Below are 25,754 nucleotides of genomic sequence, written 5' to 3'. Positions count from 1 at the left end.
TATGGAGATTTCGCTATTCTTCTGTATAAAATATATGAAGTTGCTGTAGCCCTAATAATTCTGCACAGGGGTCTTTGTATAGATAATCTTACCCCAGTATTACAAATTGAGATAATGGACATGGAGAGAGGGAGACATTTTATTTTAATTGGAATGGATCACACCAGACGTTCCTACAAAGAAGGAATGGATCATATACAGTACAGACCAAAAGTTTGGACACACCTTCTCATTTAAATTTTTTTCTGTATTTTCATGACTATGAAAATTGTACATTCACACTGAAGGCATCAAAACTATGAATTAACACATGTGGAATTATATACTTAACAAAAAAGTGTGAAACAACTGAAAATATGTCTTATATTCTAGGTTCTTCAAAGTAGCCACCTTTTGCTTTGATGACTGCTTTGCACACTCCTGGCATTCTCTTGATGAGCTTCAAGAGGTAGTCACCGGAAATGGTCTTCCAACAATCTTGAAGGAGTTCCCAGAGATGCTTAGCACTTGTTGGCCCTTTTGCCTTCACTCTGCGGTCAAGCTCACCCCTAACCATCTCGATTGGGTTCAGGTCTGGTGACTGTGGAGGCCAGGTCATCTGGCATAGCACCCCATCACTCTCTTTCTTGGACAAATAGCCCTTACACAGCCTGGAGGTGTGTTTGGGGTCATTGTCCTGTTGAAAAATAAATGATGGTCCAACTAAACGCAAACCGGATGGAATAGCATGCCGCTGCAAGATGCTGTGGTAGCCATGCTGGTTCAGTATGCCTTCAATTTTGAATAAATCCCCAACAGTGTCACCAGCAAAGCACCCCCACACCATCACACCTCCTCCTCCGGTGGGAACCAGGCATGTAGAGTCCATCCGTTCACCTTTTCTGCATCACACAAAGACACGGTGGTTGGAACCAAAGATCTCAAATTTCGACTCATCAGACAAAGCACAGATTTCCACTGGTCTAATGTCCATTCCTTGTTTTCTTTAGCCCAAACAAGTCTCTTCTGCTTGTTGCCTGTCCTTAGCAGTGGTTTCCTAGCAGCTATTTTACCATGAAGGCCTGCTGCACAAAGTCTCCTCTTAACAGTTGTTGTAGAGATGTGTATGCTGCTAGAACTCTGTGTGGCATTGACCTGGTCTCTAATCTGAGCTGCTGTTAACCAGCGATTTCTGAGGCTGGTGACTCGGATAAACTTATTCTCAGAAGCAGAGGTGACTCTTGGTCTTCCTTTCCTGGGGCGGTCCTTATGTGAGTCAGTTTCTTTGTAGCGCTTGATGGTTTTTGCAACTGCACTTGGGGACACTTTCAAAGTTTTCCCAATTTTTCGCACTGACTGACCTTCATTTCTTAAAGTAATGATGGCCACTCGTTTTTCTTTACTTAGAATTTGTATTATGGCAAGAAAAAAGCAGCTAACAGTCTATTCAGTAGGACTATCAGCTGTGTATCCACCAGACTTCTGCACAACACAACTGATGGTCCCAACCCCATTTATAAGGCAAGAAATCCCACTTATTAAACCTGACAGGGCACACCTGTGAAGTGAAAACCATTTCCGGTGACTACCTCTTGAAGCTCATCAAGAGAATGCCAAGAGCGTGCAAAGCAGTCATCAAAGCAAAAGGTGGCTACTTTGAAGAACCTAGAATATAAGACATATTTTCAGTTGTTTCACACTTTTTTGTTAAGTATATAATTCCACATGTGTTAATTCATAGTTTTGATGCCTTCAGTGTGAATGTACAATTTTCAAAGTCATGAAAATACAGAAAAATCTTTAAATGAGAAGGTGTGTCCAAACTTTTGGTCTGTACTGTATGTAAATAGTAATTAGCAATATGAACATGTTTATTATTGTAATATAGAAAAGTTAAAGACATTTGTTCACACACGGAGATTGTGGATTAAAAGAGATTGATGAATGGCAGATCACTGAGATTGGGAGTAAGGAAGAAGAGGGAGGAGGAAATGTTGGGCATTTTTGGGAGGTTTAATGGGAGGTGTAGCAATACTCTTGTCCATAAAGTGAATATATAAATTAAATATTCAATAAACATAGAATATTGCATTTAATTTGCTTTTCAAATAAAATATTTATATAGGTAACTGCATATGTTTTAATTCAAATGTAAGTTTTAACTTGCTTTCTCATTTACTTATTTGTCATTACTTTGACTCTCTGTTATGTGTTTTCTTATATAGTTTGTCAAAAATATATAGTTTCTCCCTGTGTGAATTTTATTTTGTGGTTAACAAAATGTGATTTTTGAGAAAAATATTACCCACCTTCTAGGTATGACAATGACTTCTCCCTTTGTGAGATATTTGATGTTTAGTAAGGCTGTGTGCCCACGTAGCATTTTTCAAGCGTATATGCTGCAGAATTTCCGCAGCATAAACGCTCCAAAAACGCTTGGTAATCCGCCCCCCATGGTCCTCAATGAGAAGCCGCACTGTCAATGCCCACGCTGCGGTTTTTTCCGCTGCGTTTATGCTCCGCGGAAAAATCCGCAGCATGTCATTTAATTTTGCGGAAGCGTGGCGTAATCGCCGCCATTGACTTGCATTGGGCCGCTTCAAATCCGCAAATATGTAAAAATAATTGCGGAAGTGAAGCGCATTTGCTGCGGTCTTGTACCTCAAAACCGCAGCAAATAGGAAGTGACGTCACAATTGGTGCGTTCCATCCATCCATCCCATGAGCATCCCATAATCCAGGAAGACGAGAATCCCATAATATTCCCGTCTCTCAGGATCATGGCTGCTAACGTGGGATGGTACAAGCGGATGAATGTCAACGTGGGATTCATGATTAGTGTGGTAAGTGTCTGTATGTGTCTGTGTGGTGTGTATGTGGTCTGTATGTGTCTGTGTGGGGTCTGTGTGGGGTCTGTATGGGGTCTGTATGGGGTGTGTATGGGGTCTGTGTGCGCGGGTGTCAGCAGGCAGACATAGGCCGATGTGACACTACTACTCCCATCGGCCTATGTCTGTCCCCCATCCACTCCTGCCAGCAGGATCAGCTCGATGGGAGCAGTAGTTCCCATCAGACTGATCCTGCTGTAAAATGTGCCCCAAAATTAAATTTAATAGCCCCCATATGTGCCTCCATATATTATTGACCCTATCCCCCCCCCCTATTTTTTTTTTTTTTGGGGGGGGTGCTATCATTATTAAAGTTTTTTGGTTATTGGCCCCAATAATATGTAATCTACTGCCCCCTTTTTTTTCATTGGTGGCCAGTGGTTACCTAAAATAAATTAGTTCATACATTACCTGTCCCCGCCGATCGCCACCTAAAATAAAGTAAAAAATAAAAAAATACACCTATACTCACCTAGACACCTAATTCCCCAAAGCCATCGATCTCCTGTAATAAAATATAAAATAATAAACCACAACCTTATCCTTACCCCTCCGTAGTAGTCCACGAGTGTCCCACGAAGATCTCCAGTTCAGAGCAGCCACATAGAATGTGACCGCTCTGAACCGCTGCCGCCGCTAGAATGAACGGGTTCGCCGGAGTTCAGGCAGCGCTGCTCCGGTGATCTGCTTTACGGCCCCGCTGTATCGTGAGAAATTCCCACGGTACAACAGGGCTGTAAAGGAGGTCACCGGAGCAGCGCTGACTGAATGCACTCCGGTGACCTCAGTCAGGGGCTCATGCTGCTGGGAGCGGACGTGTTCCCGGCAGTGTGAGCTTACAGCAGCCATGACAGCTGTCACATCTCCAGATGTGACAGCTGTGCATGGCAGATCAGCGCAGGAACGTGGACAGGTAACTATTTTTTTTTTTTAGTAAAATTAGAATTAAATAAAATTGTGTTTTATTTCAAATAAATTATTTTTTTCTGGGTGTTTGTCTTTTTTCTTTTTAACACTTTGTAGGTTAGTAATGGGGGTGTCTTATTGACGCCCATCATTACTAACCTGGGCTTCATGTCAGCTGGCGCTGACATGAACCCCACCACTATTACCCCCTGCCACCGCACCAGGGCAGCGTGGAAGAGCGAGGCTAAGTGCCAGATTTGGCGCACAAATATGATGCGCCAAATCTGGGGCAGCTGAGGGCTGATATTATAGCCTGGGAGGGGGCCTATAACCATGGCCCCTTTCTAGGCTATTAATATCAGGTCGCAGCTGTCCGCCTAGCCTTTGCTGGCTACAATTTATAGGGGGACCCCATGTCACTTTTTTTTGGGGGGGTCTTCATAAATAGTAGCCAGAAAAGGCAAAGTGGCTAGCCTTTGTTGGCTACAATTTATAGGGGGACCCCATGTCATTTTTTTTGGGGGGGTCTTCTTATATAGTGGCCAGAAAAGGCAAAGCGGCTAGCCTTTGCTGGCTACAATTTATAGGGGGACCCCATGTCATTTTTTTGGGGGGGGGGGTCTTCTTATATAGTGGCCAGAAAAGGCAAAGCGGCTAGCCTTTGCTGGCTACAATTTATAGGGGGACCCCATGTCACTTTTTTTTGGGGGGGGGTCTTCATAAATAGTAGCCAGAAAAGGCAAAGTGGCTAGCCTTTGTTGGCTACAATTTATAGGGGGACCCCATGTCATTTTTTTTGGGGGGGGGGTCTTCTTATATAGTGGCCAGAAAAGGCAAAGCGGCTAGCCTTTGCTGGCTACAATTTATAGGGGGACCCCATGTCATTTTTTTGGGGGGGGTCTTCATAAATAGTAGCCAGAAAAGGCAAAGTGGCTAGCCTTTGCTGGCTACAATTTATAGGGGGACCCCATGTCATTTTTTTTGGGGGGGTCTTCTTATATAGTGGCCAGAAAAGGCAAAGCGGCTAGCCTTTGCTGGCTACAATTTATAGGGGGACCCCATGTCACTTTTTTTTGGGGGGGGTCTTCATAAATAGTAGCCAGAAAAGGCAAAGTGGCTAGCCTTTGCTGGCTACAATTTATAGGGGGACCCCATGTCACTTTTTTGGGGGGGGGGGGCTTCCTATATAGTAGCCAGTAAAGGCTAAGCTAACTGCTGCGGCCTGGTATTAATAGCAAAGGAAGGGTCCATGGTTATTGGCTACTTCACAGACTATAACATCAGCCAACAACCGTCTGCTTTCCCTTTGCTATTTATTAAAGCTATGCGTGAGCCCACTTATTTTTTTTGGTTAAAAGATTTTATTAAAGTGAAAGATTATTGTACAGTGTATGTAGGTTCATTCACTGAAAGCTCCTGCATACGCTGTAAGGTTGATTTCTCACGTCCACATATCCACGTTAGTACAGATAAGTGTGACCGAGCATGCTTTGCAATGGGTCTGTGTGTGGGTCTCCGCTGTGTGTGGAAAATGGCATCAACACTCGTCCCGGAGATTGACGTGTGAAAGAACCGTACAATATAGGTGAGGGGTTAGTGTTGGTGTGTGTGCGTACATATCTCCATATGTTTATTTAATTATTTTTTTGGGGTTAATCTTTTATTCCTCCATTTTGTTTTTAAAATAATATTCACACACGTTATTATTCACTGTAGATTGAAAAATATCCCGAAATATGGGACCGAGCTAGTCCTGACTACAAAGACAAGCAGAAGAAAAAAACGCCTGGGCCTCTGTGTTGAGCCAAATGTATCCCCAGTGGGTGAATGCGGAACGTGATGCCCAAGAGGAAATTAGTAAGTTTTGATTTTTACACTTATTTTTATATCTATTTATAATTGCACTTTTTGGTGTGAAAGCAGTTCATAAATTGTTTTGGTTGTGTCATTGCAGTGTATGATATTAAAAATCGGTGGAGATCGGTCACCGACCGGCTGGTGAAGTATCACCAGTCGGTGCAAAGTGGCTCATCACCCAAAAAAAGAAAATTTCCTTTTGCGGATGAGCTGGCCTTCATACTAACCAGTAGGAGTTTGCGGAGGTAAATTCCCAAAACATATTAATTGAAATGTTTCCAAAAATGTTGTATTTACATTGGGATTTACCTTTTATTATATACAGAACTGAAGGAAACATCATGGCCCCAACAGCAGAAGAGGACACAAACACAGAGCAAGCAGAGGAGGAATCCGAGGACTTTTTCCAGCTTTCCTCACCGGATCCATCTGCTTTGGCATCTTCAGCATCTGGTTGTCCCTCACATTCTTTGTCCAATCCAGCGGACATCGGGACGGGTTTGGTGACTGATTCTCCTGCTCCTGCTCCAAGTGACGCTGGAAGCTCTGCTGGTGATGTGTTGAGGCCCACTGGGAGGGGGTCTGGTTCTGCTCATCTCGTGGCATCGAGAAGGGCGGGCAAAAAAAAAGGCCAAAAGCCACGGGGGTGGGACTATTGTGCTTGAAGCACTCACAAATCGAACCCTCAGCCTTGTGGAAAGGGCATCCCAGGAAGATGCCATCGATAAATTTTGTTCAGCCCAAGCTGCCCGCATCAGATCTCTGCCACGAGATAGGCAGAACATGTACATGACTGCAGCAGGCGCTATGGTCATGGCAATTGAAGAGGCAGCAGTTATGCCCTCGCCCCCAGCCGTAGTATGCGGAATATTTAATTGTTTCAAACCCAGTGTGCCTCCACCACGACCAGCAGCTGCAACCCAGCGTTTTGGGCAGGTTGCTGCAGCATACCGTCCAGAAGATATGCAACCAAGTTATGGTCGGCAAATGGCTCATGGTGCATCATCATTTGTCAGAGGACCATCCCCCAACTCTACTTTTTCTCAAGAAATGTTTCCTGGGTACAGCTTTGAAGAAGACCTTCAAAACTTGTAGTTAAAAAATTTTACCCCTCCCTGTCAGCATTTTTGGACCCTAGCAAATACAGACAGCACCTGTAGGTCGATAGATACACAATGTTTTAGAGAATCAGACAATTAACAAAGACCTTTTCTTATGGTCACCTATACCAGGCATCAGGCGTAGGGGACTGTAAGAAAAGGTCTTTCTTTTTATATAATTAAACAACCTACAGGTGCTGCCCGTATTTTAGGGCCCAAAACTGATTACGGGACAGGTGTGCTGTACACAGTGTGTAATTTCTTCCCAAGTTATGGGCAATGTTTGTCCGATTAAATTTTCTAGAAGTTTGTTGTTTTGTGTTTTTAAAAAGTTTTTTACAGTTATTCTATATTACGTATTAAAAAAATTATTTAAACTATCTGTTAATTTTTCTTTTCAAGTGTATATGTGGTTGGATTGGGTTGTAATGAAAAAGTGTTCCCCTGATCTGCGCTCACCATAGCGCAGGTCAGAGGAACTCTACATTTTTGAAATTTGTTCAAACTAATCTACGTATGTGGTCGGCTGTATACAGTGGTTTTTAAATTAGAAATATACTTTGATATTTTGGACCACAACTATTTTTTGGATGAATACTACTCTCAACACTGTTATTTGCTAGTTCTGTTCTTAGCGCAAGCAAATAACAATGGTGAGGGTTGACTTTAGCAGACAGTACTTGTGAATAGCGCTCTAGGTAGTAATGCCAATTTACAGGCTCTGGTCTTTGTGGGTTGTTCACTTTTGCGTTGACGTATTGTCGAAAAACAAAATGTAGAAGGTTGCAATTCAAGAAATATTTTAGACAAATTTAAGTTTAACCAAAATTTATTTTTTTTAAAAACATTTTTTTTTACATTTTTATTTAAAAAAAAAGGAGGAAGTTCTTCTTTTATTGTTCATCAGATCTTCTCTGCTGGTCAGGCTGCTCAACACCAGCACAGGAGTATTGCCAGTGCACGGCACCTTCAGCACTCATGAAGTAGTCAGCGAAGGTTTCTCGCACCCTGGCACCAGAGTTGGATGGCCTTCCCTGACCGGAGTTGACAACTGGAATTAATTCAGATAGCTGTGACTCCTCATCTTGCTCGGTGCTGTACTCACGAGCATAGTTGTGGAGTACACAGCATGCCTTAATTACAGTGTCAACGGTCTCCGTATCCAACTGGATGGCAGTGTGAAAGATCCTCCACTGACTACACACGATTCCGAAGGTGCATTCCACATATCTGCGTGCACGACTCAGCCGATAATTGAAAATCCTCCGCCGGGCATTCAGTGCCCTTCGTGGGTATGGGCGCAGCAGGTTGGTCTGTAAGGGAAATGCCTCATCCGATACCATCACAAAAGGAACTGGATGTGTGGAACCCGGCAAAGGTCTTGGGGCTGGGAGCGTTACGCCATCTTGAAGAATTTGCAGCCCAATCTGTGATGATCTAAACACCCGAGAGTCCCCAGTACTGCCATAAGCACCAACGTCAATGGCAACAAATTTGAAATGTGCATCAGCAACCGCCATCAGGACCACAGAAAAAAATTTCTTATAATTAAAGAAGCGTGATCCTGATCGTGGTGGCTGCTGAACTCTCACATGTTTGCCATCGACAGCACCAATGCAGTTTGGGAAATTGGCCACAGTTTGAAAGCCTGCTGCGACCTGCAGCCAAGTCTCCTCGGTTGGAGAAGGCATCACGATGGGCTGCAACTTCTGCCAGATGACGGTACATGTGCACCTCACAATTCTGGAAATGGTGGATTTACCAACCCTAAATTGGAGGTGCAGTGATGTATAGCTCTCTCCTGTGGCCAAAAATCTGAAAAGGAAAAATAGATAATTAGAAAAGCCATAAAAAGAAATACAAGCCAACAGTAATTATCCATTATTAATTCATCTTTTAAAAAATTAAGGTCTTTATTACAAAAAACTATTCCAACAATGGGCGCGTTTTTTTGGGGGGGAGGGGGGGGCTCCACATTTTCAATCTTTTTTGGTCATCTTTTGTTTTCTCTTGAGTTCACACATCAATTTATAATGTGTTTTGACTTTGTGTCTGTGTTTGCCTACGATGTTTGCTCTAGAGTTTACACATCAGTGACCTTTTCAATCTGATCTCTGTGCATGGTGATCTCATGGTCAAGCCAAAAATATGTACACAAAGACAGACACAGTGGAGCCATCACCACAGGGTAACAAAACCAGGTACACCAGCCATCACCGCAGGGTGGCGAACAAAACCAGGTACATATAAATCAACATTCAACTTACCGCAAGGTGATGAGCAGCCTTTCCTCAGCAGAGATGGCCCTTCGCATTACAGTGTCTTGGAAGTCCAGGTCAGGAGACATAAGGCTCAGCAGCCGATCAAATGCAATAATGTTCAGACGGCAGAACTGTTTAAATTTTTCAGGAAAACTATAGTAAACAGAGAAAAAAAAAATATTAAAAGATAATTTTGTAACATAGTATACAAACAAAACCTTAAAAAAACAGCATAGACGGATGACATTATACTTTCTTCACATATATCTTACCTCCTTAAATCCTGGTAGAGAACATTAAAGTGGCCCTTGTCCGTCCGCTCCTGCAAGATAGGGTGCACCCAAATTTTTTTTGGTCGTCTTCTCCTCCTTAAACGCTCCTATAGAACAATAATAGGTTAGTACACACACTACATAAAAATAATGTACCCCAAAAAAACTTAGTTTATATTACCTGCTCAACGTTGTAGTGCAGGAGATTTAAGCAAGTCATTAGCAGAAGGTTTAGGCATGGTCTGCTGACCCGCAGGGGCTGCAATTCCTGTGGCATACTGTCTTTTGCAAAAAACAAAATGGTGAAGAGGGATTGAACTAGGAAATGACATCAGGATTTCCATCTTTTTTTTTTTTTTTTTTCAATAACTTTATTTGTGCTCAAAAACGCATGAAATAAGCTTACAAAAACGCATGTAAAATCCGCATACAAAAACGCGTCAAAAACGCGACCAAAAAACGCACGCGATTTTCTGGCAAGGGACATGCAGAAATGTTGCAGAAATTTTCTGCTTCATAAATGCAACGTGGGCACATAGCCTAAGACTCCTTTAGTTGGTAAAATATTTCTCACATTCTGAACATGAAAATGGCTTCCCCCCGTGTGAGGTCTCTGATATCTAACAATATTTGATTTATCTGCAAAACATTTACCATATGATGTTGGTATTGTCGATTATCAGGTGGTTCTCTTCCCATTATCCTATACCTAATAACTCCTTTTGCCCATTACCAACCCTATCAATCCCATAAAAAACGACAGACTCAAAAGGTTGGATAATATTGGCCACAGCGGCCTTTTATTATAAACATTACAACATGAAAAAACATTTTTTAAACGTGCCAAGGTCCTTGAAGCTACAAAAATCTGGTGACCCCAAAATGAACCAACCACACTTACTCCAAGCTGCTACTCACATGCTCAGGAGCACTAAAAACCCCAAAGGGTTCATTAATGGATAACCGCCAAACCAGGGACATGACATTCTTTTGCCGTAAGCCCCACATATCACCAGACCCAAAACCAAGTTATCACAGAGGGAGCTATGCCCTGATGACTGCCCTGTACCAATTTAAAACCAACTTCAAGGACCCTGATACACGCCATAAACCACTATAGCCCGAATAGACTGAACCCCCCCTTTTTTAAAAAAAAAACAAAAAACATCCCATCGGTTACTCAACCACCTACCGAGCTAAAACTTTACAATAGATAAAATTGTGTAACATAAACCCATATGTAGGGAGGGCGGGCAGGACTTACTTTGTGCCATGATAGAGGGAAAGTGAGTGAACCCCTCCCCAGGGTTCCCTTATAAATGACCACCCCCCATTGACCCTCCCCTATAACCACATGACCCCACCTCCTCCAAAGCCCCATCATGCCAGCTCCTGCCCACTAGGCTTAGCCCAGGGCTCCAGCCTCTCCTTTCTGAACGCGTATGTGGCTTTTCTGATGTGAAACAAGACGTGATTTATCTGCAAAACATTTTTCACATTCTGAACATGAAAATTTCTTCTTCCCTATGTGAGTTCTCTGATGTGTATCAAATTGTGATTTCTGTGCAAAATATTTCCCACATTCTTTACATGAAAATGGCTTCTCTCCTGTGTGACTTCTGTAATGTTTAACAAGATTTGATTTACCTGCAAAACATTTCCCACATTCTGAACACGCAAATGGCTTCTCCCCTGTGTGTGTTCTCAGATGTGAAACAAGATTTGATTTATCTGCAAAGCATTTCTCACATTCTGAACATGAATATGGCTTTTCTCCTGTGTGAGTTCTCTGATGTGTAAGAAAATGTGATTTATTTGCAAAACATTTACCACATTCTGAACATGAAAATGGTTTCTCCCCTGTGTGAAATCTCTGATGTGCAACAAATTGTGCTTTATTGGGAAAACATTTCCCACATTCTGAACATGAATATGGCTTCCCCCCTATGTGTCTTCTCTGATGTGCCACAAGCCGTGATTTATCTGAAAAACGTTTCTCACATTCTGAACATGAATATGGCTTCTCCCCTGAATGAGTATTCAGATGTGTAACATGTGATTTATATGCAAAACATTTCCCACTTTCTGAACATGAATATGGCTCCTCCCCTGTGTGAAGTTTCTGATGTTTAAGAAGATTTGATTTATCTATAAAACGTTTCTCACATTCTGAACATGAATATGGCTTCTCCCCTGTGTGATTTCTCTGATGTGTAACAAGCCGTGATTTCTCTACAAAACGTTTCTCACATTCTGAACAGGAATATGGCTTATCCCCTGTGTGAGTTCTCTGATGTCTAAAAAGATGTGATTTATCTATAAAACATTTCCCACATTCTGAACATGAGTATGGCTTCTCCCCTGTGTGACTTCTCTGATGCGTAACAAGATTTGACTTACTTGTAAAACATTTCCCACATTCTGAACATGAAAATGGCTTCTCCCCTGTGTGACTTCTCTGATGTATAACAAAATGAAATTTCTTTGCAAAACATTTCTCACATTCTGAACATGAATATGACTTCTCCCCTGCGTGAGCGCTTTTTTGGCTAACATGCTCTAATTTCTGGTTAAAATGTTTCCCACACTCTGAAGAAGAAAATCTTTTCTCTTCTATGTGAAGTTTTGGATGTGTAATAAAAGACGTTTTGAGGGAAAAACTTTTTTCATATTCCAAAGTTGAAAACTGCTTGCTTTTTGTAATAACAGTTAGATTTTTAATGCCTCTTTTGTGACTTTTATTTTTCTTAATAGTCTGTGATGAATCAGAAGATGGGACCCGTTTAAAAGGATCAGATAACAGATCTTTGCTGTGAAAGGATGATGGTATATCTGGAATAGTGGCATAGACATCAGTTATATCTTGATTGATATCAACGCCATCTAATTTAAAAACTGAAGATGTCAATTTTCCCTCTGATCTCCTGGTGCAGTCATCTGCCAAGAATAAATATTATTTTTGAATGAATTATGATGAATTATATTTTTATAACATTTCTAAAATACCCAAAGAAATTGCACATTATGTAGCAAAATTCAATTATTTACTAAAACAAAACATTTTTAAAATCTAACAGTAGACCTTGAAAAGCAACATGGCTTCATAAACCAATCCAGCAAAATCTACGTTCCCAAAGCCAAATGTAACCCTTTTACTTTTTATGCGTTTTTCCATGCAGAATTGGCCCCAAAAACACATGGTAATCCTTATGCCAGCATTGCCTATGAGAATTTTGAAGATTTGTGCACATGATCAGGAATTTTCCTGACAGGATTTCATGTGCATTTAAATCTGCAGAATGTCAATTCTTTGTGCGTTTTTCCTGTGTAATGGATTTGCCAAAACGCATGGTAAAAACGCATCAAATCGCGGCACCAAGAGGTGCAGAATCGCCGCAGAAATTTCTACACAAAATCCTTATCGTGCGCACATACCTTTAAAGCATACCTAAAAACAGTTAGTGTCCACATGTTTAGCATTGTAGTAACGGGAAGAACCCACTTAAACATTTACAGTGTGTACGTCTCCAGAGGCGCAAATTGGGCACCACTTATTGGGTACTAAAATTGCATATTTGCAGTTTTTGTTCTCCAACATCCACTGCGTGCTATTTTCCTGAAAATACCTGTGGAGTTAAAATAGTCACTACTCCTGAAGATGAATTCACGGAGGGAAATTGAGTTAACTTTATGCTGTTTTCTACGTTTTTTCTGCCGTCCTGACACCTTACGTGATCTGTAAATGGTGCCTCAAACTATTTAAGCAAAATATGCACTCCTTTCCTTCTGAGCGTTGCCATGTGCCTAAACAGTATAATATTGTCAGATTTAGGAGAAGTTGCAAAATATATTGTGGGGTACATTTTTTTCTATTTTGTTTTGTAACATTGAAAAAATTGGGCCTACATCAACATTTATTATGAAACACCTAATGGGTTAAACTTCCTGAATGTGGTGTTTGATACTATGAGGAGTGCAATTTTCTAAAATATAGGCTCTCCAAGTAACTCCAAAAGTGATTTGGGCGTCAAAAAAATTGGTTTGATCAATTTCCTTGAACATATGATGATTGGTTGCGTAAGTCTTTTTAAGTCCTTAAAAAATAAAAGGATGTTTAAAAAATGCTGTCGACGTAAAGTAGAAACACGGTAAGTGCTATCTATTAAATATATTGTGTGGATTAGGTTAAGCATTTTAAAGTTATTACTATCTTTAACTATGTAAGTTACGCATGTCAGATGTGAAATACAGGGCCTAGTTAGGAACAAAACTGTCTGCGGCAGAAAGATTAAATGAGAGGATCTTGTGCAATAACTACTGTAGAGAAAAACGGTGACATCTCTGAGTAATTATAGTATGTGACATGGTAGCTCTCGGCCATCCAAACTGTCGTAGGGGACAATATTTTGTATCAGATGAGTCTCTAAGAAATATTAGACATGTACAGAGAACTTTTCAACATGGTGCACTAAACTGGAGTTGCACTCATTTATGATGGACCATTGGAGGTCCTAGAAGTCTTGACTGAAAAGGTAGAAAAAGTATTAGTGCTCCCCGTTTCAGGAGAGATTGTTCAGTAAATTTCATTCCTTAGGATCCAAAACATCAAAAAATGTATGATATGGAGTCATTAGAGCTACCGACCACACACAGACATATCATGGCATAGGTGTAACGTTTTTTTTTGTGTAGCTTATTGTGAACCTCTTTGAAGTTAGTCTGTTCTTTTCTCACAGAAACTGAAAAATAAGGTTAATGGGAAACTCTGCTGTTATTGTACAGAAATTCACATTTGTCCAAGATTAAAAATGATTGCATTTAATAATACGAATAAGGGGGAATTTTCATTTTCTGGCCTCATAGATTCAACAATGAATGACGCCACTGCAAGTAATTATATACGGTAATTGCTCAAATTAATGGGGACAGTTTTGGATGGAGAACCATGCAGTGGTCTAGCAGCAGAATGGTGACAATTAATTGTGATATTACCAGACAACACCACCGATAAAGCAGCCACAGTTGGTGACTGAGAAGAATCTGTGACCTCTCTGCATTTAGTGGTTACTACTCACCTGGGCAATCATCTGTAGGAATTTCCTCTTCACACCACTCATCACCCCTCACATATGTCTCTGTAGTGTTAATATGGGTCAGATCTTCACCCTGAAACAAATATTGTAAAAGTCACAGACAGATGGAGAAGTCACATCTATGATCAGCTCTAATCCTGCCATCTCCATCGTTCTCATTACACAAGTATAAAACATATAATACTTATATACTGTATTTATGATGCTGAGTCACAAATGTGATGCTCAGTCATTACTCACAGACAAGTCATGAGACAGGGTAAACAAAAGGTCCAGGGTGAGATGCCAAGAGAGCTCATCTTAAGCAGGGGGGGTAAGAGAATAGCGTAGTCAGGTCACAGGTCAGAATACCAGGAAGGTAGTGGACAGCGACAAAGGGGCTAGGCAAACAAATGGTCAAAGGCAAAGTCCAAGGTCGTGCAGCAAAAGATCAGAAACAAAGCCCTGGAAAACAAGGCAGGCACACACCACCGAGCTAAGGCTACCATTGGCAAAAATTAGTTACTGTCAACCAGCTAGCCAGGTATTCACCCACAACGGGAGACGTCTGGAAGAAACCACGCATGCCCCTGCCCTGATTGGCAGTTGGACTATCACTCAAAATACTGACAACTCAGCATGCCCCTGCCCCAGATTGGACTGCTGAGCTCTCACTCACAATACTGACAGCTAAAGGGAATCTGTCACCCCTTTAGAGTTATCAGACCTCTAAATGGGCATACAGGTTATAGAAATGTAAATCTATGCTTACCTGTATGGCCCATAGCAGAGGTCTGATTGCAGAGAAATCTCTTTTTATAAAATCCTTTTTCCTGGGCTTGGCGTCCGGGGAACGCCAAGAAATGTCCGCCTATATACTTAATTTAAATATTCCACCCCTCCCCTGCACGTCATAGGGCCCTGTGACGTTCAGTCTAAAGCTAAACATCCCGCGCATGCGCTATCCTCAAGGATAGCAGGATGCCAGGAGGAAGTGGGGACCAAACCTCATTGTTGCGCACGCCGGAGGTCACTGGAGCAGAAGTCACATTGAATCCCGGCACCTGCGCACTGGAGCATGTTTAGCTCTAGACTGCACGTCACTGGGCCCTGTGACGTGCAGGGGAGGGGGCAATATTTAAATTAAACATATAGGCGGGCATTTCTTGGCGTCCCCCGGACACCAAGCCTAGGAACATGGGTTTTATAAAAAGAGATTTCTCTGCAATCAGACCTGTAATATGAGTCATACAGGAAAGTATAGATTTACATTTCTATAACCTGTATGCCCACATTAGAGGTCTGATAACTCCAAAGTGGTGACATATTCCCTACAGCTAAGCACGACCCTGATCCTATAGGGCGGCTGAGCTTTCACTTACTGCGTCCAGCAGGCCCGGCGCCAGCACCCAACGCACCCGGGCAAGTGCTGGGGCCCTGAGCAGGCGGCGGGGCCCGTTCCGCGCTATGGGACCCATGAGCGGAGATGAGCGATTCCAGCGCCCGCCTTGCCCCCCTCCGCTTGCTCAGAGCTCCGGCAGCCGGCACAATACTTACCTCTCCTCGTGCCTCCGCCGCAGGTCCTGTCTCTTCCGCGGCTGCTGCACTGTGACGTCTCAGGTCAGAGGGCGCGGTGAAGTCTTTCCACTGCGACCTCTCCTAAGCAGTCACAGCGCAGAGCGGGAAGAAACCGGCGACGCTAGAGTCCAGAGCTGAGCAGTGGCAGCAGGTGAGAAGTGAGGTGAGTATTTGATTTTTTTTCAATATATGGAGGCATGGGGCATTATAAGGAGGGGGGGGGAGATGACATCCTGCATGAGGCATAATAAGGGGATGGGGGTGACATCCTGCATGGGGCATTATAAGGGGGGGGGGGGTGACATCCTGCACGGGGTATTATAATGGGGGTGGGGTGACATCCAGCATGGGGATTTATAATGGGGGGGGGTGACATCCTGCATGGGGCATTATAAGAGAGGGTGATATCCTGTATGGGGCATTATAAGTGGGAGTGACATCCTGCATGGGGCATTATGTGGGGGGGGGGGGGGGGGGACAGCCTGCATGGAGCATTATATGGGGGCCAGTATCCTGTATGGAGCATTTTATGGGGGCCAGTATTCTGTATGGAGCGATTCGCCAGTTTCTGAGCTATTGTGGAATTTACAATAGATATTGCTCATGTAATGTAAGAAGTGAAATCTTTGGCCTAGTACTATATACAGTACAGACAAAAAGTTTGGACACGCCTTCTCATTTAAAGATTTTTCTGTATTTTCAGGACTTTGAAAATTGTACATTCACACTGAAGGCATCAAAACTATGAATTAACACATGTGGAATTATATACTTAACAAAAAAGTGTGAAACAACTGAAAATATGTCTTATATTCTAGGTTCTACAAAGTAGCCACCTTTTGCTTTGATGACTGCTTTGCACACTCTTGGCATTCTCTTGATGAGCTTCAAGAGGTAGTCGCCGGAAATGGTTTTCACTTCACAGGTGTGCCCTGTCAGGTTTAATAAGAGGGATTTCTTGCCTTATAAATGGGGTTGGGACCATCAGTTGTGTTGTGCAGAAGTCAGGTGGATACACAGCTGATAGTCCTACTGAATAGACTGTTAGAATTTGTATTATGGCAAGAAAAAAGAAGCTAAGTAAAGAAAAACGAGTGGCCATCATTACTTTAAGAAATGAAGGTCAGTCAGTGCGAAAAATTGGGAAAACTTTGAAAGTGTCCCCAAGTGCAGTTGCAAAAACCATCAAGCGCTACAAAGAAACTGGCTCACATGAGGACCGCCCCAGGAAAGGAAGACCAAGAGTCACCTCTGCTTCTGAGGATAAGTTTATCCGAGTCACCAGCCTCAGAAATCGCAGGTTAACAGCAGCTCAGATTAGAGACCAGGTCAATGCCACACAGAGTTCTAGCAGCAGACACATCTCTACAACAACTGTTAAGAAGAGACTTTGTGCAGCAGGCCTTCATAGTAAAATAGCTGCTAGGAAACCACTGCTAAGGACAGGCAACAAGCAAAAGAGACTTGTTTGGGCTAAAGAACACAAGGAATGGACATTAGACCAGCGGAAATCTGTGCTTTGCTCTGATGAGTCCAAATTTGAAATCTTTGGTTCCAACCACCGTGTCTTTGTACGACGCAGAAAAGGTGAACGGATGGACTCTACATGCCTGGTTCCCACGGTGAAGCATGGAGGTGGAGGTGTGATGGTGTGGGGGTGCTTTGCTGGTGACACTGTTGGGGATTTATTCAAAATTGAAGGCATACTAAACTAGCATGGCTACCACAGCATTTTGCAGCGGCATGCTATTCCATCCAGTTTGCTTTTAGTTGGACCATCATTTATTTTTCAACAGGACAACGACCCCAAACACACCTCCAGGCTGTGTAAGGGCTATTTGACCAAGAAGAAGAGTGATGGGGTGCTACGCCAGATGACCTGGCCTCCACAGTCACCAGACCTGAACACAATCGAGATGGTTTGGGGTGAGCTGGACCGCAGAGTGAAGGCAAAAGGGCCAACAAGTGCTAAGCATCTCTGGGAACTCCTTCAAGATTGTTGGAAGACCATTTCCGGTGACTACCTCTTGAAGCTCATCAAGAGAATGCCAAGAGTGTGCAAAGCAGTCATCAAAGCAAAAGGTGGCTACTTTGAAGAACCTAGAATATAAGACATATTTTCAGTTGTTTCACACTTTTTTGTTAAGTATATAATTCCACATGTGTTAATTCATAGTTTTGATGCCTTCAGTGTGAATGTACAATTTTCATAGTCATGAAAGTACAGAAACAACTTTAAATGAGAAGGTGTGTCCAAACTTTTGGTCTGTACTGTATATATTTCTCTGCTGTATCTGTACATCATGAATCGTGGTATGTGTTAAAAGGGCCCACTGAGACTCTTTCGCCCATGGCCCACAAAAACTTGGAGCTGACCCTGACGTCCAGGACACAGTAAATGGTGGTCTCATGACAGTACCACCTCTTTTAGGGGGGGGGGGGGGGGGTCACCAGACCACCAGGTTTCCCAGGAAACCAAAGATGGAAAGACCTGACCAAGTGATCGGCCTTTACAGAACGAGCCGGAACCCTGTATCTCTCCTCGGGTCCATATCCTCTCCAATGAACAAGATATTTGAGGGAATTTCAGACCCCATGAGAATCCATGATTCTCTTCACCTCGTGCTCCAAACCTTCATTGACAGAAACCAGTGGAGGTGGAGACTGGGGAGACAACATCTAAGGGACAAACTCTTTTAACAGGGATCTGTAGTTAACATTAGGAATGCAAAGACATGGAGGAAGTTTTAAACTAAAGGCCACTGGATTGACTACCTCCAGACTCTCATAAGGGCCAATAAATTTAGGACCCAACTTCAACGATGGTACTTTCAGCTTAATATTTTTACATGACAAGAAAACTTTAATCACCTACTTTGAAGACAGGACCCGCCAAACATTTCCTATCAGCTTACCTTTTTTGGTGAAGCTGACCCACCCCAATATTCTTTTGAACCTCCCTCCAGACATACCCAAGTTTCTGTATGGCAACCTCCACTCCAGGACATCATAAACTCATCCTAGAAAATTCACCAAAATGAGGATGAAAACCATAATTTAAAAAAAAAGGTGAGGTTCCAGTAGACTGATTGACCCGACTGTTAACGGCAAACTCAGTAAGTGGTAAAAATGAGGAGCAGTCCTTCTGCTGAGCCACAACACAACACCTTAAAAATTGTTCCAATTATTGATTTGTCCTTTGTCTGTCCGTTGGTTTCAGGGTGGTAGAAAGGGGAAAATGACAAGTCAATCCCCAATTTCCTACCAAAAGCTTTCCATAATTTGGAGACAGTATGCCCCTCTTCCCTCTCCCTATCAGATACAATGTTAAGAGACATTCTATGCAATGTCACATGATTGCTAACCCAGATAAAGGAACAAAATAAGTATTTTTGCTGATTCGGTCAACCACCACCCAAATAACAGTTCTCCCACCAGACAAAGGCAAATCTGTGAGTCCATAGTCTTTCTGGAATTGGCAATGGAGCCAATTCCCCGGTCAGCTAGTTATGACAGACTTTAGCACATGCGCAAACTTCACAAGCGAAAACAAAATCTCTAATATCATTATATACTGATGGCCACCAAAAAAGCATAGCAATGGTTTTTCATGTAGCTGTTACTCCAGGATGACCACTCAAGGCGGAATCATGAAATTCTTATAAAAGACGCAATGTTAGATACACAGGTACAAATAATTTGGACCCTGAAGTAGCGTAAGGGGTCAATGACGGGACTCTATGTATCTCGGCCTCCAACTCTGAGGAGAACATGGAATCCACCAAGCCCTGAGGAAGAACGGAGCTTCTGGAATAGAAACTGAATCAAAACTCCGTGATAAAGCATCAGCCCTCACATTCTTAGACCCCCAACATGAACAGGATACTGAAATTGAATCTAGAGAGAAATAAAGACCACCTAGCCTGTCTTGGCATTAACCGTTTAGCTGATTCAATACAAGCTAAATTCTTATGATCCGTCACCACAGTAACTTGATGAATTGCCCCCTCCAAAAAATGTCTCCATTTTTCAAATGCTAATTTGACAGCAAGAAGCTTGCGATTCTCAACATCATAATTTTTTTAAGCAAACAAAAATTTCCTAGAAATGAAATGCACATGGCCACAAATTAAAGTTTTGGAACCTTGAGATAATACGGCCCCTACACTGAAGCATCCACCTCGACAATGAACGGTTCCAGGAGCTCGGGTTTGGTTAAAATTGGAGCGGACTTGAACACTCTTTAAATTTTTTAAAAGCCCCAATAGAATCCGGCAACCAAACCTTAAGATCCGCTTCTTCATATGTGAGATCAGTAAGAGATTTAACGATCTGAGTAAAACTCCTAATAAATTTTCTATAGTAATTGGCGAATCCTAGAAAACGTTGCAACGTTTCAATGTCTTGAGGTTTAACCCAATCAATTATGGCCTGCATCTTCTCAAGATCCATCCTAAACGCTCCAGCCAATACAATGAACCCCAAGAATAATATTTCTTGAACAGATGAAGTACATTTCTTCAATTTAGCAAATAAAGAATTCTCTCTCAGTTCTTGTAATTCACAGCAGACATGTTCATGGTGCAAATCCAGATCAGGCATGAGAAAAGATTTTCAAATAGACCCTCAGACGTTAAAAATTACATTTTTCACTCATCACCCTTCCAGATTCATATGAAAGCCCCTCTAAGATCAAGTTTAGAAAATCATCAAGCCCCTACAAGCTGATTGCACAGGTCAGGGATAACTGGAAGATGCATATGTATTCTTAACCGTAATTTTGTTTTATTCACGGAAAATGGGGCAAGGACGGAGACCACCATCTTTCTATTTAACAAAGAAAAATCCAACAGCTACAGGCGAGGAGAAAGGACGGATATGACCTTTCTGTAAACTTTCGTTCACATACTCTTTCACGGTGGTGTTCAGGCAAGCTTTAGGTAATTTGGCAAGATTAATAGCCCAATCACAAGGACGATGGGAAAGGAAGTATCTCTTCCTCTTTTTCCAAAAACACATCTCCGGAGTCTTTCAAGTAACCCGACAAACTAGCGGAGCAAATGTGTACAGACCACAAGACATCTCTTATGACAACTGAGGCTCCATTGAACAATATCCTTCTGACACCAATCAATAACAGGATTGTGAATAAGCAGCCATGGAAACCCCAATACCATGCCAGCAGGTAAATTATCCAAAGCAAAGCAGGAAATGGAGTGAGTATGAAGTGTTCCCACTGACAGTGTGAATTCCGTCGTTACCAGCTGGACAAGATTCTGAAGTAACGGTGAAATGTCGATGGCAAAAATTTGAAAGTGTCTTTCTAACCTAACTGTCCCTAATCCTAATTTCTGAATTAGTCCTGAATCGATAAAAGTTGGTTGCAGACCTGCAGTCAATGAAAGTTAGTGCTGATAACAACTGGTTCTCAAAAAAGTAATTCCACGTTTAGCAGTACTTTATCTGAGGAGTAAACAAGTACCTGGAAGTTAGGGTCTCCCATTCTTAGGCTTTTCCTAATGCCTAGCACGACCACAGTATAGGCAGAGTCTGAGATTGCGCCGACATTTCCTCTCAAAGGCCAGTGAGCTGGCAGCTCCAACTTCCATCAGTTCCGCCTCAGGTAAATGGACAGATTCGGGGGGAAATGACACCTTGCCGCTTCCCATGCCTCTCCTGAATTCTGCTATCAATCCAAATGGCTTGAGTCATGGCCTCTTCCAAGCAACAAATTGGAGTATGCAGAGCCACAGTGTTTAAGAAACTGGCACCTGAGAGCTGCATCACTCCACAGAACTTCAATGGACTATTGCCAGAACTTGGTGCTATAGTGCTCAAGGGGCAGCCCGTAACATGATCCTTTCCTCCGTGACCTGGATCCTGTCGGGTTCATCATACATCAACCCTAAAACGTCAACGGAATATGTTATGGGGCTTGTGGGGGCAAAGAAAATGCCCAAGGCAGGAGGGACATGGTTATTCCCATCCGCTGTGATTCATCCTTAGGACCGGGGTCATAGGGTAAAAAATAGCTTACAGCTCTCCTTGAACACCCTAATCTGGTTTTTGTACCCCGGAAATTTGTCAGGAAGGGCCACTACCAGTTCGTGAGAGACCAACTGCATGTCAGAAGGTACAGCTGTCATAACTACTGTCACAATATGACTGCAGGGTAGCAAGGGCTTTGGGCTCTAATTTTGTCCCTCAAGCTAAGGGACCCTAGGCTATCTCTGTCGCCAGGATTACACTTGGTGGTGGGGACGCCTGGGTCTCGTACCTTGCCAGGGAAGAGGGGACCAGAAGTGTAGGGATTAACATAGACAAGACAGACAGGAGAAACAGAAGCTCAGTTACACAAAACTCACACAGGAATAAAAACAGTAAGGATAAAAGTGAAAAGCCAGTGAGGCAGAGAAACCACATAGAACACCAAAGGAGAAGGGAAGGTTTTCACCAAAACAGCACACCACTATCACAGAGCAACCACTACAAGTCTCTGTGTCTGACCCTGCAGCTGGGATTCCATCGATTCTAGATTCGGGTGCTCCTTGGCCACCTGATCGCAAAGTGTACGAACTGTATCCATACTGATGGGGGGAAAAGTACAAGGCCAGTCGTAATGTGTCGCTGAGTCACAAATATGAAGCTGAATCACCATTCACGGACTAGCCGTGAGACAGAGTAGTCAAGAGGGGGTAAGACAAAGGCATAGTCAGGTCACAGTCCAGGGTCAGAATTTCAGGAAGGTAGCCGATCAAGACAAAGGGGCTAGGCAAATGAATTATCAAAGGCAAGATCCAAGGTCGGGCAGCAATAATCAGTTACTAGTAGCTAAAAAATAGCTAAGTAATCACCTAGAATGGAAGACACCTGGAAGAAACCTAGCACGCCACTGCCATGATTGGTGGTTGGACTGTCACTTACAAGACTGACAGCTCAGCAAGCCCCTGCCTCAGGTTGGACAGCTGAGCTGTCACAATACTGACAGCTCAGCACGACCCTGATCCCATAGGGTGGTTGAGCTGTCACTCACTGCACCCAGGACAGTGAGTGGTGAAATCGAGACAATTCTGGTGGATAAAGCAAGACCAAACATAAGACCTTCACAGTCTTTTACACATCATAGGGGAAATCTCATGACACCTTCTCTCCATCTACCTGATGGTCCTGAGGAACAATGGGATTTTCTTCATTACATTCCTGTGGAAGAAGAGGATGGGGACATCTCTCTGGTGTTTTCCTCTTACTGGATAGAACTGGAGGAAGCACATACAGGGACTGAATTCATTCTTTACATAAAGATAATTACAGGCTGTGTGTATTTAGTCCTGTCTATTACCTGGTGATATGAGGGGCTGGGGAACCTCCATCATGACATCCTTGTACAGATCTTTGTGTCGTTCTAAATACTCCCACTCCTCCATGGAGAAATAGACGGTGACATCCTCACACCTTATAGGAACCTGACACATACAATGATACCATTACCCCTATGATCCCTTCATAGTGTTACTGTATAATGTCCCAGCATTCCCAGCAGTGTCACCTCTCCAGTCAGCAGCTCAATCATCTTGTAGGTGAGTTCTAGGATCTTCTGGTCATTGATGTCCTCATGTATCAGGAGGTGAGGTGGAGGCCCCGTGATTTGGCTTAGGAATCTTCCCCATCCCTCAGACACAGGGTCCTGACGGCGCTCACTAGAGGTCTTCTTCACTACTGTGTAATCCTGGTTATGGAGAGACACATTAATAAATCTCACTACAGACATTTCCAGAGTCCTCACCTCTCCAATTCTTTCCATCTGTTATACCCATAGATAACAATGATGTAATGTGACGTCATCAGAATCTCTCACCTCTCCAGTAAGCCGGAAGAGGATCTCTATGGTGAGGTGTAATATCCTCTCCGCCATCTTGTCCCTGCTCCTATCCATCTTAGATGGGTCAAGCAGGAAAATTATCTTATATAGAAGTTCTCCACTGACAGGATCCAATATTATAGGGACCTGAATGTGAAGAAGATGAACCAATGTCACATCATAAAGAATCCTGTGTAATGACACAATTACTGGAGATAATAAGGGGAACATATAATGATATATAACGTGTAGATGTTGTATTCTCAGATTGTATAAACTGGAATATCATAAACATCACCCACTTGCTGCACTCGTGACTCAGATGAGACTGTAAAGTAAGACTCCACTTCTCACAACCACTCATTCATTCAACTACCACAATAGACTGACAATGAACTAAGCATAAGAGCACCCTACAGCCAGCTCACACATCCACACCACACTTCTCACAGCCACCACTTGCCATTAATAGGCTACCGAGACACCTGCATACACATGCACAGTTAACGGATAGGTACTTTTTTTGAACTTTGGCATACACTGGGTATAAAAGAACAAGCTATACTTTTTCTCTTTGAGGTTGTGGGTACATTTAGAACAAGGGGAACAAACTTATTAAACTTTAGATTTAATATACAGTACAGAACAAAAGTTTGGACACACCTTCTCATTTAAAGATTTTTCTGTATTTTCATGACTATGAAAATTGTACATTCACACTGAAGGCATCAAAACTATGAATTAACACATGTGGAATTATATACTTAACAAAAAAGTGTGAAACAACTGAAAATATGTCTTATATTCTAGGTTCTTCAAAGTAGCCACCTTTTGCTTTGAGGACTGCTTTGCACACTCTTGGCATTCTCTTGATGAGCTTCAAGAGGTAGTCACTGGAAATGGTTTTCACTTCACAGGTGTGCCCTGTCAGGTTTAATAAGTGGGATTTCTTGCCTTATAAATGGGGTTGGGACCATCAGTTGTGTTGTGCAGAAGTCTGGTGGATACACAGCTGATAGTCCTACTCAATAGACTGTTATAATTTGTATTATGGCAAGAAAAAAGCAGCTAAGTAAAGAAAAACGAGTGGCCATCATTACTTAAAGAAATGAAGGTCAGTCAGTGCGAAAAATTGGGAAAACTTTGAAAGTGTCCCCAAGTGCAGTTGCAAAAACCATCAAGCGCTACAAAGAAACTGGCTCACATGAGGACCGCCCCAGGAAAGGAAGACCAAGAGTCACCTCTGCTTCTGAGGATAAGTTTATCCGAGTCACCAGCCTCAGAAATCGCAGGTTAACAGCAGCTCAGATTAGAGACCAGGTCAATGCCACACAGAGTTCTAGCAGCAGACACATCTCTACAAAAACTGTTAAGAGGAGACTTTGTGCAGCAGGCCTTCATAGTAAAATAGCTGCTAGGAAACCACTGCTAAGGACAGGCAACACGCAGAAGAGACTTGTTTGGGCTAAAGAACACAAGGAATGCACATTAGACCAGTGGAAATCTGTGCTTTGGTCTGATGAGTCCAAATTTGAAATCTTTGGTTCCAACCACCGTGTCTTTGTGCGACAGAAAAGGTGAATGGATGGACTCTACATGCCTGGTTCCCACCGTGAAGCATGGAGGAGGAGGTGTGATGGTGTGGGGGTGCTTTGCTGGTGACACTGTTGTGGATTTATTCAAAATTGAAGGCATACTGAACCAGCATGGCTACCACAGCATCTTGCAGCGGCATGCTATTCCATCAGGTTTGCGTTTAGTTGGACCATCATTTATTTTTCAACAGGACAATGACCCCAAACACACCTCCAGGCTGTGTAAGGGCTATTTGACCAAGAATGAGAGTGATGGGGTGCTATGCCAGATGACCTGGCCTCCACAGTCACCAGACCTGAGCCCAATCGAGATGGTTTGGGGTGAGCTTGACCGCAGAGTGAAGGCAAAAGGGCCAACAAGTGCTAAGCATCTCTGGGAACTCCTTCA

The 25,754-nt window shown here is 42.7% G+C and overlaps 1 pseudogene; it reads right to left on the bottom strand.

Moving 5' to 3' along the window:
- Positions 1 to 9,919: 9,919 nt before the first annotated feature.
- The window catches only part of LOC141271407 (uncharacterized), a 106,861-nt pseudogene continuing 91,026 nt past the window's right edge, over positions 9,920 to 25,754 (bottom strand).

The sequence above is a fragment of the Phyllobates terribilis genome, unplaced genomic scaffold (assembly GCF_046119375.1).
Source record: "Phyllobates terribilis strain yellow unplaced genomic scaffold, ASM4611937v1 Scaffold_5__5_contigs__length_657084704, whole genome shotgun sequence".
Classification (NCBI taxonomy): domain Eukaryota; kingdom Metazoa; phylum Chordata; class Amphibia; order Anura; family Dendrobatidae; genus Phyllobates; species Phyllobates terribilis.
Note: the sequence above shows the minus strand (reverse complement) of the source record. Positions and strands in the feature narration are given on the sequence as shown.